The following is an 11,012-nucleotide window of genomic DNA, read 5'->3' on the forward strand; positions in this document are numbered from 1 at the left end:
CAGGCACTAATCCTAAAAAATAGACAAGAGGGATTACATCAGGGTAAAAAGCTTCCACTCAGTAAAAGAAACAGTAATTAGAGTGAATCAGCAACCCCTGAAATGGGAGAATATATTTGTAAACTATGCCTCAGATAAGGAACTGATAACCAGTACATACAGTGAACACAAGCAGCTTACCTGGAAAAAAGTGATCAACCCAATTAAAAGATGGGCAAATGAGCTGAACAGACAAGTTTCTAAGGAAGACATACAAACAGTCAAAAAGCATATGAAAATATCCTCAACATCCTTTATCATAAGGGAAATGCAAATTAAACCACAATGAGTTACCACCAAACCCCAGTTGTAGTAGCTAAGATGAAAAACATTAAAAATAGGGACCAGCAGATAGTATAATGATTATGTTACTGGACTCACACATAGTCAACCATGGTTGGAGTCCTGGACCTGGGTGACTTAAAATTCACACCAGGTGTATGTCCAAAATCCCAAGAGGAGAATGGAGAAGGGATTGTGGCAAGGCCATCCCCTTTGGGGGGGAGGGGGGTGTGATTTCTCACTTTCTGTCTCTCTGGTGAGCACATGTGCCCTATAGCAAAAATCTCTCTTACAAAATAAATTAAAAATAAGTGCTGGTGAGGTTCTGGTTAAAAGGGAACTCTCCTACACTGTAGGTTATTGTGAGAATTTAATGAGATGATGTAAGGATTTGCATCAAAATCTACAAAAAAGCATCGTCACCTAAAGTATTAATATACTTGCCATTTACATTAGAAAATCACTATTTTTCAAGTAACTTGGACATCTAAAAAGCAGATGACAAATATAAAACAGATAATTTTTCTTAAAAATAAATAGAACCATCTAAAGAATAGAGGGCACCTATTTTATCCTCAAGATACTTATTTGAACCAAGAATAAACCTGTCTCAATTGTGAACAGTCAAGCATTTATTTAGATTCAGATAACTGAGAGGTACTCTCCAAAATAAGTCAGCTAAGATATTCCTGAGGCCATCTTCCAACAAGAAAGCAAATCCACAGAAGGAATTGCCTTTTAGAAATGTGGTCTGGTACTATTCAATATGAAAGTGCAATTAACCAAAGAAACCATTTTTTAAAAGTCTTAAACAATGTAGTATAAATCATTTTAGAATAATTTTATTTGCTTCATTTTTAAGTGTCATTTTAAGTACATGTTAATTCTGATGAAAACCTTTTTTCACACAAATCAAGAAGGAACAAAGTCTACACATAGCACACACACACACACACACACACACACACACCCTTACACTGCTAGTCTCTCATCATTTCCAGCTCAGTTAACCTCTGTGAAACTAGTATAGGAAAAATAAACCATGCTGCTACTGTGGCAAAGACCACACAACTTTTTAATGGAACTGTTCCAAGGCTTGAAGTTTCATTTGAAAGTCACTAACAAAACCTTTGGAAATGTTAAGAAAAAAACAAGCCAAAGAATTGAAGGGCCAGCAAATCTTGAGCCCATACTTAGCCACACTCATGAAAAGTAATCACAAGTCAAGTCTGGTTCTCTCCTTCCCTTTGCATTTTCTTCAAAGCCATCGACTTAACAAAATTGCTGTCTTTTTTCAGTGAAAAAAGAAAAGGATGAAGGAGACAGAGTCTGCATAAACTAAAAATGGAAAAGAAAATTTCTGCCACCACATAACAAGAACTACCATACAATAGTTCTTAACTAATAATCCACACTGAAATCTGTTGGTTTAGCAGCCAGTGACTTAAATTTGTTCCTTTATGCACAAGAAGCAAACACTGTACTCTAATACTAGCCAAGACATAGAAGGCCACCTACTTAGATAGTTGTAGATCCACTTTTAAGTGATAGGTAATAACAGGTTTAAAAGTTTCCAAGTTTAAAAAGATTTCCAGAAACCAGTCTTTAACATACTCCAAACCTCAGATTAGTGATGTTGCATTACTTTCTATAATAAGATACACACCTATAGTTTGCTTACTTAAAGGAGCATTTGCAGCTGTACCCATGTAACACAGAAGACAGATGGTTTTTAACTACTATAATCTTGGAGAAAAACTGGAAAAATCAATTAGGCATTTGGCAAAACTCAACAAACAGCATAATAACCTCATTATCATGCAGATCACCACCAATGTCAAATACACAAAATTGCTGTATTAAGCTCACAGAAGGGGGAAAACTTCCTCCCATCCACGTGACTAGATGGAAAACTCCAAGGGTGCTGCTGGTGTGAAGAGAACTGGGGAAACAGCCCCAGAGCAGGCAGCAGTGATTCTGAGCAGAAAAGAGCGAGCTCTCCCAGCATAGGTCAGAAGTCAAACAACTTCCTATACAGATCAGTGAAATCAACCCTGCCATAAGCTGCCAATGGCTACTCTATTTCTAGAGACAGTTAGAAGATAAGCAATCACGTGTTCTGAAGATTTAAGATATAATTCTACAGAGAGGCAAAGAAACCAGATCAGATCTTAAGTGACTCCTTTTCTAATTACTGAAGTTTGTTGCGTGGGCCAGTTAGCCCTCTCCAAGTCAGAAGTAATTACATTCTAGAAGACTGGTTACAAAGCAAGATAAACTAAAAACAGAAGATTTAAACTGAGAATAAAGGCACAAATACTGGTTATTTTGCCAGCTACATTCTTTTTCTTTTTCATTTCAAAATCTAGAAATCAATCAAAAAATAATAAAATTAGGTAATTGAGGTGAATGTGGTTAGAAACATCCCAAATACACATAAGAACGATAGGTTCTATTCTTTCTAAAATTGCCATAAATTCCATAACTGGCATGGATCACACATGAAAGATGGTGATCTGTAACATATGTTAAAGGCTACATATAAAGATGCAGATGAGTCTAGATTATGTCAAAATGCAAAGAAATATCAGTTAAGTAAAACAGACTATAACTATGAAACCTATGGCTCTTTCTTAAACTGACAAGAGGATACTTGAGAGACACTTCACTTATGTAAACCTTATCGTGAAAACATCCTGACAATGTAGAGGAGACAACTAAAACCTCCCAACTGTGGACTAGTTTCCTTTTTTTTTAAAAAAAAAAAAAAAAAAAAAAAGAATTATTTATTTAATTTTATTTATTATTATTGCTATTTTTTAAGTTTGCTATAGGGCATGTGTACTCACCAGAGAAAGACAGAGAGAGAGAGAGAGACAGAGAGAGAGAAAGTGAGAAAGCAAGTCACCGGGCCTGAGATTCGAACTATGGTTGGCCAACTGGGAGTTCAAGGCCTTAATCGCCATGCCCTGCTGGACCCCATCTGTGGGCTAATTTCACTCTCTATTTTATAGGCTCACTTGGATAAAGCTATCAGAAAGGCCAACATTAGTCTGACTTCAGAACCACGGCAACCGGCCCAATATTCATGAATTCCCAATTGTCTGGTCTCAGGACCTTAAACAGCTTTTGTTTGTATAGGTTGTATCTATTGTATTCACTATATTAGGAATTAAACCTCAGGAAAATTTAATAATATTTATATATTCATTTATTAGAATAGCCTATCTTTTATATATTAACAGAAATATTATTTATGAATAAAATTGTATTTTCCAAAATACACAACGTAATTGAATACTGGTACTGTTTTACAATTTTTATCAAATCTCTTTATTTTTAAGAGAGGTTTTTGCTATAGGATAAATGTGCGCACCAGAGAGACAGAAAGCGAGAAATCACCCCCAGGGGGGATGGCCATGACGCAATCTCTTCTCCTTCTCCTCTATTCCCCTCTTGGGATTTTGGGCATGCATGCACATGTGTCCAGCGTGATTTTGAAGCCACTGGGCCCAGGACTGGAACCACGGTCGACTATGTGGGAGTCTGGCCATGTAACCATTACACTATCTGCCAGCCCCCAAATCTGTTTCTAACTGCCAGAGAGCATGTGTGCTTGTGCGTGCGTGCACGCGTGCGCGTGCGAGAGAGAGAGAGAGAGAGAGAAAACATACCCTCCAGTGAGTATGGTCATGTTGTAATTCCTTCTTCATTTCTCCATCCTGTCAGGATTTGAGGCATGCACTCAGTATGTCTTTCAAACTGTTGGGACCAAGATTCAAACCATGGGACCAGCAGCTGGCATAATGGCTATGTGGCTGACTCCCATGAGGTCAACCACAGTTCTAGTCCTGGACCCAGTGGCTTAAACTCACACTAGGTGCGTGTGAACCCAAGATCCCAAGAGGAGAATGGAGGAGAAGGGATTGCGACGTGGTTATCCTGGGGCGGGGGTTGATTTCTCACTTTCTGTCTCTCTTTCTGGTGAGTTCACAGGCCCTATAGTAAAACATCTCCAAAAAAAACAAAAAACAAACAAACAAACACAAACAAAAGATTCAAACCATGGTCCGCCATGTGGGATCCAGCCTTGTTAATCATTAGGTTCTGGGGCTGGTCCTCAAATCTCTTTAATGTCTGGCTTAATAGAAGACAGCTATGTTCTCATAACTATTACTACATCAGACTTGCTGTGATATGTTGCTCTGGTTCAACTTCTAAAGAAAATGAGTTCTTTCCCTGCCGCGGCCGAGTCGTGCAGAGGCGGAGGCGGAGACTCGGGTGTGTTCAAGATTGGGCTCCACAGGTAATCCACCGCCATGGCCAAGGAAGGCATTGCTGCTGGAGGTGTAATGGAGGTTAATACTGCTTTACAAGAGGTGCTGAAGACCACCCTCACCCACGACGGCCTACCACGATGGCCTAGCATGTGGAATTCGCCAAGCTGCCAAAGCCTTAGAGAAGCACCAAGCCCACCTGTGTGTGCTTGCATCCAACTGTGATGAACCTATGCATGTCAAGTTGGTGGAGGCCCTTTGTGCCGAACACCAAATCAACCTGATTAAGGTTGATGACAACAAGAAACTAGGAGAATGGGTAGGCCTTTGTAAAACTGACAGAGAGAGAAAACCCCGTAAAGTGGTTGGTTGCAGCTGTGTAGTAGTTAAGGACTATGGCAAGGAATCCTCAGGCCAAGGATGTATTGAAGAGTACTTCAAATGTAGGAAATGAAGAAATAATAAAAATCGGCTCACGATCAAAAAAAAAAGGAAATGCAACATCATAAAGATACACAGAAAAGGAAACACCCTGCAGAGCACCTGAAAGGATCTTGAAGACCCCAGGGGTCTTAGAACTGATACTCTGTAACACAAAAGACAACAATGAATACTTGTACTAAGGGAAGAGTGAGGGAATTTAGGACTGTAAATATCACCAGGTACACAGAAGCACCATGTGCAATGATAAAATATGGTTAGTATATGTTTTTTACAGAACAAAGGCCAGGAAAGTAAATTAACTTCAAGAATAGTGGTCTAAATTCATGTAAAATATTCATGCTTTTATTTCATAGAAGCAACTACAAAAAATATGTAGAACGTTCAGTTTTCTATTGATATTACTCAAGTCTCTTCTATGGCTCGGTGTCTTTGTTTAAGGAGCACATCTACATAGGCCCATGGATGTCCACCCTGATGACATTATCGGCTTAAAGAGACATTGGTAATTGGGGAAATGTTCAGAGAACACATCTGTGAATAGAAACCCGGGTTACTGAACGTGAGCCTAAAGTGAAGCATTAAAGACTTCAAGATGCATTTGCTCTGACGGACAGTTGACCTTGGTTTTTTACGGCAAATCTGAGACCTGTCAGGAAGCTCAGGAAAAGAGAGAACTAAACACTCAGTCATAAGTATATGTTAACTCCATAATATGAACATTTTAAATGTCAACATCCTGGCTTTTGATATGGTTACCAAACTCCAAATGGTGATTTCTAAAACCAAACCGACCTGTCTCATCCGTATTCTATTCAAAATTAAATGTAATCCTTCAATTTATAGATGAAAGACAATCCCAAAAGAAAGTTAAATTTCAACATCCTTAACTTGTCGCAGTTGCATTGAGACTCTGCAGTTCCAATCTTCTCTGCCAGAGGGTCCCACATCAAACACCCATGGCTCCCCATAAACAGACTGGAACGCACCATAGAACAAAGGGTGCCCAAAATAGCTTCAAAATACCAAAGGGGATTAGCCTGTAATTTTTTTCTTAAATTAAGCTGTTGTGATCTAAAGCTTGGCAAGTAGCATCAGAATAGAGAATTACATTAGCTTTATCATAAATGAAAATGACTAAAACATTTTAAAAATGCTTTTATGAACAACAAAACTCCCAAAAACCTATGTATAGAACTGGATTTAACACAGGTATGATTTTAAAAGGAAGTTATTCCTTCTAAACTATATAATCATCCTGCTTTTCTTTACGCTGGTTTTGACAGTGCCATTATAAATTATAATTATAGGCAATTCATTTTTAATCAGCTTATGTAAAAAAAGTACAATATACTATGACTTTATTAGGTACTATATGCTATATAAGTTTGCAAACTCTTTTTTACATCATTCCTTTATATTACTCAAATATGTGTGTCCATATAGCATATCAACTAAAATGTCATGTTATTTTAAAAATTGTCTACTAGAAACAGTCTGTCTTTAACTGTATTTTTATGAAGACTAGAAACAGTCTGTCTATAATTCTAAGCAATAAGACAATGTCCATCTAAGGAAATCCACAGAAGCCCGGAGAAAGGAGAAGTGCACATTTGTAGCATTAACTGCCCTTTATTAATACCTGCATTTTTCTAAATCTTTCTTTTAAAACTCATTCTATCAAGGACAAAAGGTTAAAGCTTCAGAAAGATACATTCCTATCATTTATTACTTAAAATATCTCCTCCCTAGAGAATCAGTCAAGAGCTTTAACAAACTGTAATTCTCATGAATGGACGCAAACCAAAAATTTCCATCGCTCCCTTCTCTTATCAATATTAATATTAGGAAATGGAACAATAAACCCTTTTTTAAAAAACTAAAATAGATGACTAAAGAGGAAAATAAGCTAACAAGAACAATATTTTAGAATGAGAAAAAAACTTTGCCAGTTAGTCACCCTTTCATTCAATTCAAACAAAGGAAATAAGGGCAAAGCTAATTAAGAAAAAAAAAGAAGTAAATTGATTAAATTCCATTTGCCAGGGTTTACTGTGAGAAGTTGCTAACTTCTAATGATCATAATATACTACTGATCATTTTCAGCTTTTGTGCTGAAACAGTCTTTAGAAGTGTTAAAAATGTTTCATTTTGTTGTAAAAAATAAAGAGAAAGCAAGCAAGCTGCACAAAGAAGGCAAACCACATGCAAAAGACTTCACCTGATAAAAGCAAACAATCAAAACAGCAAAAGTTTAAAAGAAGGAGGCTGGAGGAGGAGAGAAAGGAGAAAAGCAATCGAAAGAAATGCTCTCTTTTCTCAAAGTAAAAAATCCTGAAAAGCCTGTGGAATGCTGTTTACGTGTGCTCTGCTCCAGAATCCCTCTGCAAGGAGCCTGCACCGTCTGTGGACCGTGACCACCCACACTATGGGAAGCGCGGTGATTAGAGTGTGCTGTGTTCCAGTGTCTGCCAGCGCGGTCTGCGCCATGTTGTAATTATTAAATTTGCAGTCTTTTTATAATCTGTTGCATGTGTTGTGGCAAGTCCCCTACATTGTCTAACAAGAAAACCACTGAACATGAATAGCGAGTTATTTTTAATGTGCACAAATGGCTAGAAAACTGGATACTTTTAATATTATACTTTCCAACTTTCACAGAAATGGTTTAACTTACATACATCTAACGCTGCAGTGAAAACAGATATGCCACCCCAAGTTTCCTTTCAGTCCTCTTAAAGAAGATATACAGCCCAAGTTAAACCCCTTAATAAATACCTAAGATGCAAGTAAAACGGGTACCAATGGAACAATAAAATTTACCTTTACATCTGTCCAGGGATTAAATACACAGGAGAGCAGCAAAGCACACAGCAGCTGTACAGTTCTGCAGGTCTATTTCCCAAAACTTCATTTTTCTACCAAAAAAAAAATTGCTTTCCATTCTATCTATTGTAGTTTTGTTCAGAACAGTAACATAGCTTTAAAGAGAGGAAAATCTCAAGGGGCATCATCCCAGTGGTATGGAAGAGTCAGGACACCCAGAACAGGCTCTCAGAAAAGGATGAGAGCTAAATGAATGAGAGCCCAACGAACTCTGCTTGACACTCCCCTTTCTCCCACTGGGGAGACTTACCACCAGCACAGCATATCTTCTCTGTAGGAGCCAAGAGAACATCAAGCTGTCTTTTTTATTATTATTTTTTAATTTTTTTTTGAGAGGTTTTTGCTATAGGGCACGTGTGCTCGCCAGAAAGACAGAGAGAGACAGAGAGACAGAAAGCGAGAAATCACCCCCCAGAGGGGATGGCCACGGCACAATCTCTTCTCCTCCATTCTCTTCTCAGGATCTTGAGCACGCATGCACATGCGCCCAGCATGAGTTTTAAGCCACCGGGTCCGGGACTCGAACCGTGGTCGACTACATGGGAGTCCAGCAACATAGCCATTACACTAACTGCTGGTCCCTAAATTCTTTTTTGTGTGTGTTTTTAAATTTGTTTGTGTTTTTTAACTTGCTAGAGAGCAAGTGTACTCAATGGAGAGAGAGAGAGAAAGACAGTGAGGGGACTAGCAGGTGGCATGGTGGTTAAGGCACTGGACTTCCATATGGCTGACCACAGTTTGCGTTCCAGATGCAGTGGCTTGAAAATCATGGTGGACATGCCCAAGATCCCAGAAGAGAATGGAGTAGAAGGGATTGCTGTGTGGTCATCCTCCCTAAAGGGATGATTTCTCACTTTCCCTCTCTGTCTCTCTTCTCAGCAAGCATACATGCCCTACAGCAAATGCCTAAAAAAAAGAGAGAGAAAGAGGGAAAATGAGAAAGCACCCTCCATGAGGGGTAGTCACACTGAGGTCCTTTCTCCTTTGGAATTTTGGTCATGCACACATACATGCCAGTGTGGTCTGGAACTTAAACCACACAGTCATTGGGATCCAGCCACCTTAACCATCACACCACTGGCTAGCTGTCTACCATTAAAAAGGTTGATGCTCCTCACTTTGAAAGGTGGGTTTTCTGCTCCCTGCCCTTGAATCTGGCTGCACTCATAAGTCCTGCTTCTATTAAGAAAATGTAGTGACAATGTGATTTCTGAGGGTAGATTAGAAAAGACCACGTAGTTTCTGCCTGTTTCTGTAGGTTCTCTTGGGGACCTCTATCGAACCCCAACCTTCATGCTTTAAGAAAACCAGGAAGTCCCACACAGAGGCCATGGGTCCCAGCAGATAGCCTCACATGCGGTACCAGCTGACTAGCATCACTCTGAGCATGCACAAGAAGCTCCGAGATGATGCCGGCCCATCTGTGGAGTCACTGCCAGCATTCAGCTCTTCCAGTGAAGACCAGGGACCTCATCAGCAATTTCAGTTCTGACCCACAGGACTCGAAAAGCGTTTATATCTTATTGTTTTATGCCACTAATTTTGGGATGGCTTGCTACTTTGCAATGGCAACTGGTATTGGATTTAAACCAGCCACATCAATAATTACGTAGCAATGTTTTAAGCACTCAGCGAGGGGGCAGCAGCAGTGGCACAGTTATAACACAATACTCTATGATGGTGACGCACAGAGAAGGTCTCAGGTCTACATCTGGAGGTCTCCCTGTTCACACTGAGCACATGTGCATGTGCTCATGACCTGGGCTGCCTGAGGCTGGGAGTGGATTGCTGTCTAAAGACGCTGTTGGGATTGATTGACTGGCTCTCAATCTAATGTCTCATTTTCACATGAAAGAAGTAAAAAAAAAAAAAAAAAGGTAAGCTTTAAAAAAATTATTTATTTAATTTATTTATTTTTATGTTGCTATAGGGCACAAGCGCTCTCTGGGGAGAGAGAGAGAGAGAGAGAGAGAGAGAGAAAGAGAGAGAGAGAGAGAGAAGGAAAGCGAGAAAGCAAGCCACCCAGTCTGGGACTTGAACTGAGGTCAGCCCTTAACTTTTTTTTTTTTTTTTTTGGAGGTTTTTCACCGTCGCGCCGCGTGCGCTCGCCAGACAGACAGAGAGAGACATAGAGACAGAAGGCGAGAAATCACCCCCCAGGGGGGATGGTCACGCCGCAATCCCTTCTCCTCCATTCTCCTCTCGGGATCTTGGGCACGCACGCACACGCGCCCGGCGTGAGTTTTAAGCCACCGGGTCCGGGACACGAACCACGGTCGACTACGTGGGAGTCCAGCGACATAGCCATTACGCTAACTGCTGGTTCCCAGCTCTTAACTTTTAAAACAAACAGATGGAACACTCCATGAGAAGGTAGCAGTTGGCAGGTGAAATAAGATCACAACCAACAATACACTGCCTACGACAAACTCCCCCCCCCTTTTATTTTTTAAGAGAGATTTTTGCTATAGGACACATGAGCTCACCAAAGAGACAGAGAGTGACAGAAAGCTAGAAATTACCCATCGGGGGGCATACCGCAATCCCTTTTCCATTCTCCTATTGGGATTTTAGGCCCACATGCACACATGCGTGGCGTGAGTTTTAAGCTGCTGGGTCTAGGATGTGAACCACCGTCAACTAATGTGGGATTTCAGCCATGCGACCATTATGCCATCTGCTGGTCCTCAATAAACTCCTTTAATTATGAAGATACAAATAAGTTAAATGTATAAGGATATACCATGAAAACACTAATCAAATGAAAGTTGCTACTGTTGCTTTTTTTTTTTTTTTTTTTGAGAGGTTTTTGCTATAGGGCGTGTGCACTTGCCAGAAAGACAAGAGAGAGATAGAGTGAGAAATCATCTCCCAGGGTGGATGGCCATGCTGCAATCCCTTCTCCTCCACAAGAATAGGACTATTTTGGGAACCAGCAGTTAACGTAATCGCTATGTCTCTGGACTCCCACGTAGTCCCACGCAGTTTGCGTCCCGGATCCGGTGGCTTAAAACTCACGCCGGGCGCGTGTGCGTGCGTGCCCAAGATCCCGAGAGGAGAATGGAGGAGAAGGGATTGCCGCGTGAC

The 11,012-nt window shown here is 40.1% G+C and overlaps 1 protein-coding gene, 1 long non-coding RNA gene and 1 pseudogene across 2 annotated transcripts in view; 2 read left to right on the forward strand and 1 right to left on the reverse strand.

Annotated features, from left to right (window-relative positions):
- The window catches only part of FANCC (FA complementation group C), a 293,240-nt gene that overhangs the window by 130,836 nt on the left and 151,392 nt on the right, over nucleotides 1-11,012 (reverse strand). The gene's annotated exons all lie outside the window — the stretch shown is intronic.
- Nucleotides 1-11,012, forward strand: part of LOC102470589 (uncharacterized) — a 37,249-nt gene that overhangs the window by 12,285 nt on the left and 13,952 nt on the right. The gene's annotated exons all lie outside the window — the stretch shown is intronic.
- Nucleotides 4,641-5,052, forward strand: LOC106733804 (40S ribosomal protein S12 pseudogene; annotated as a pseudogene).

Source organism: Tupaia chinensis, unplaced genomic scaffold, assembly GCF_000334495.1.
Source record: "Tupaia chinensis unplaced genomic scaffold, TupChi_1.0 Scaffold145148_1, whole genome shotgun sequence".
Classification (NCBI taxonomy): domain Eukaryota; kingdom Metazoa; phylum Chordata; class Mammalia; order Scandentia; family Tupaiidae; genus Tupaia; species Tupaia belangeri.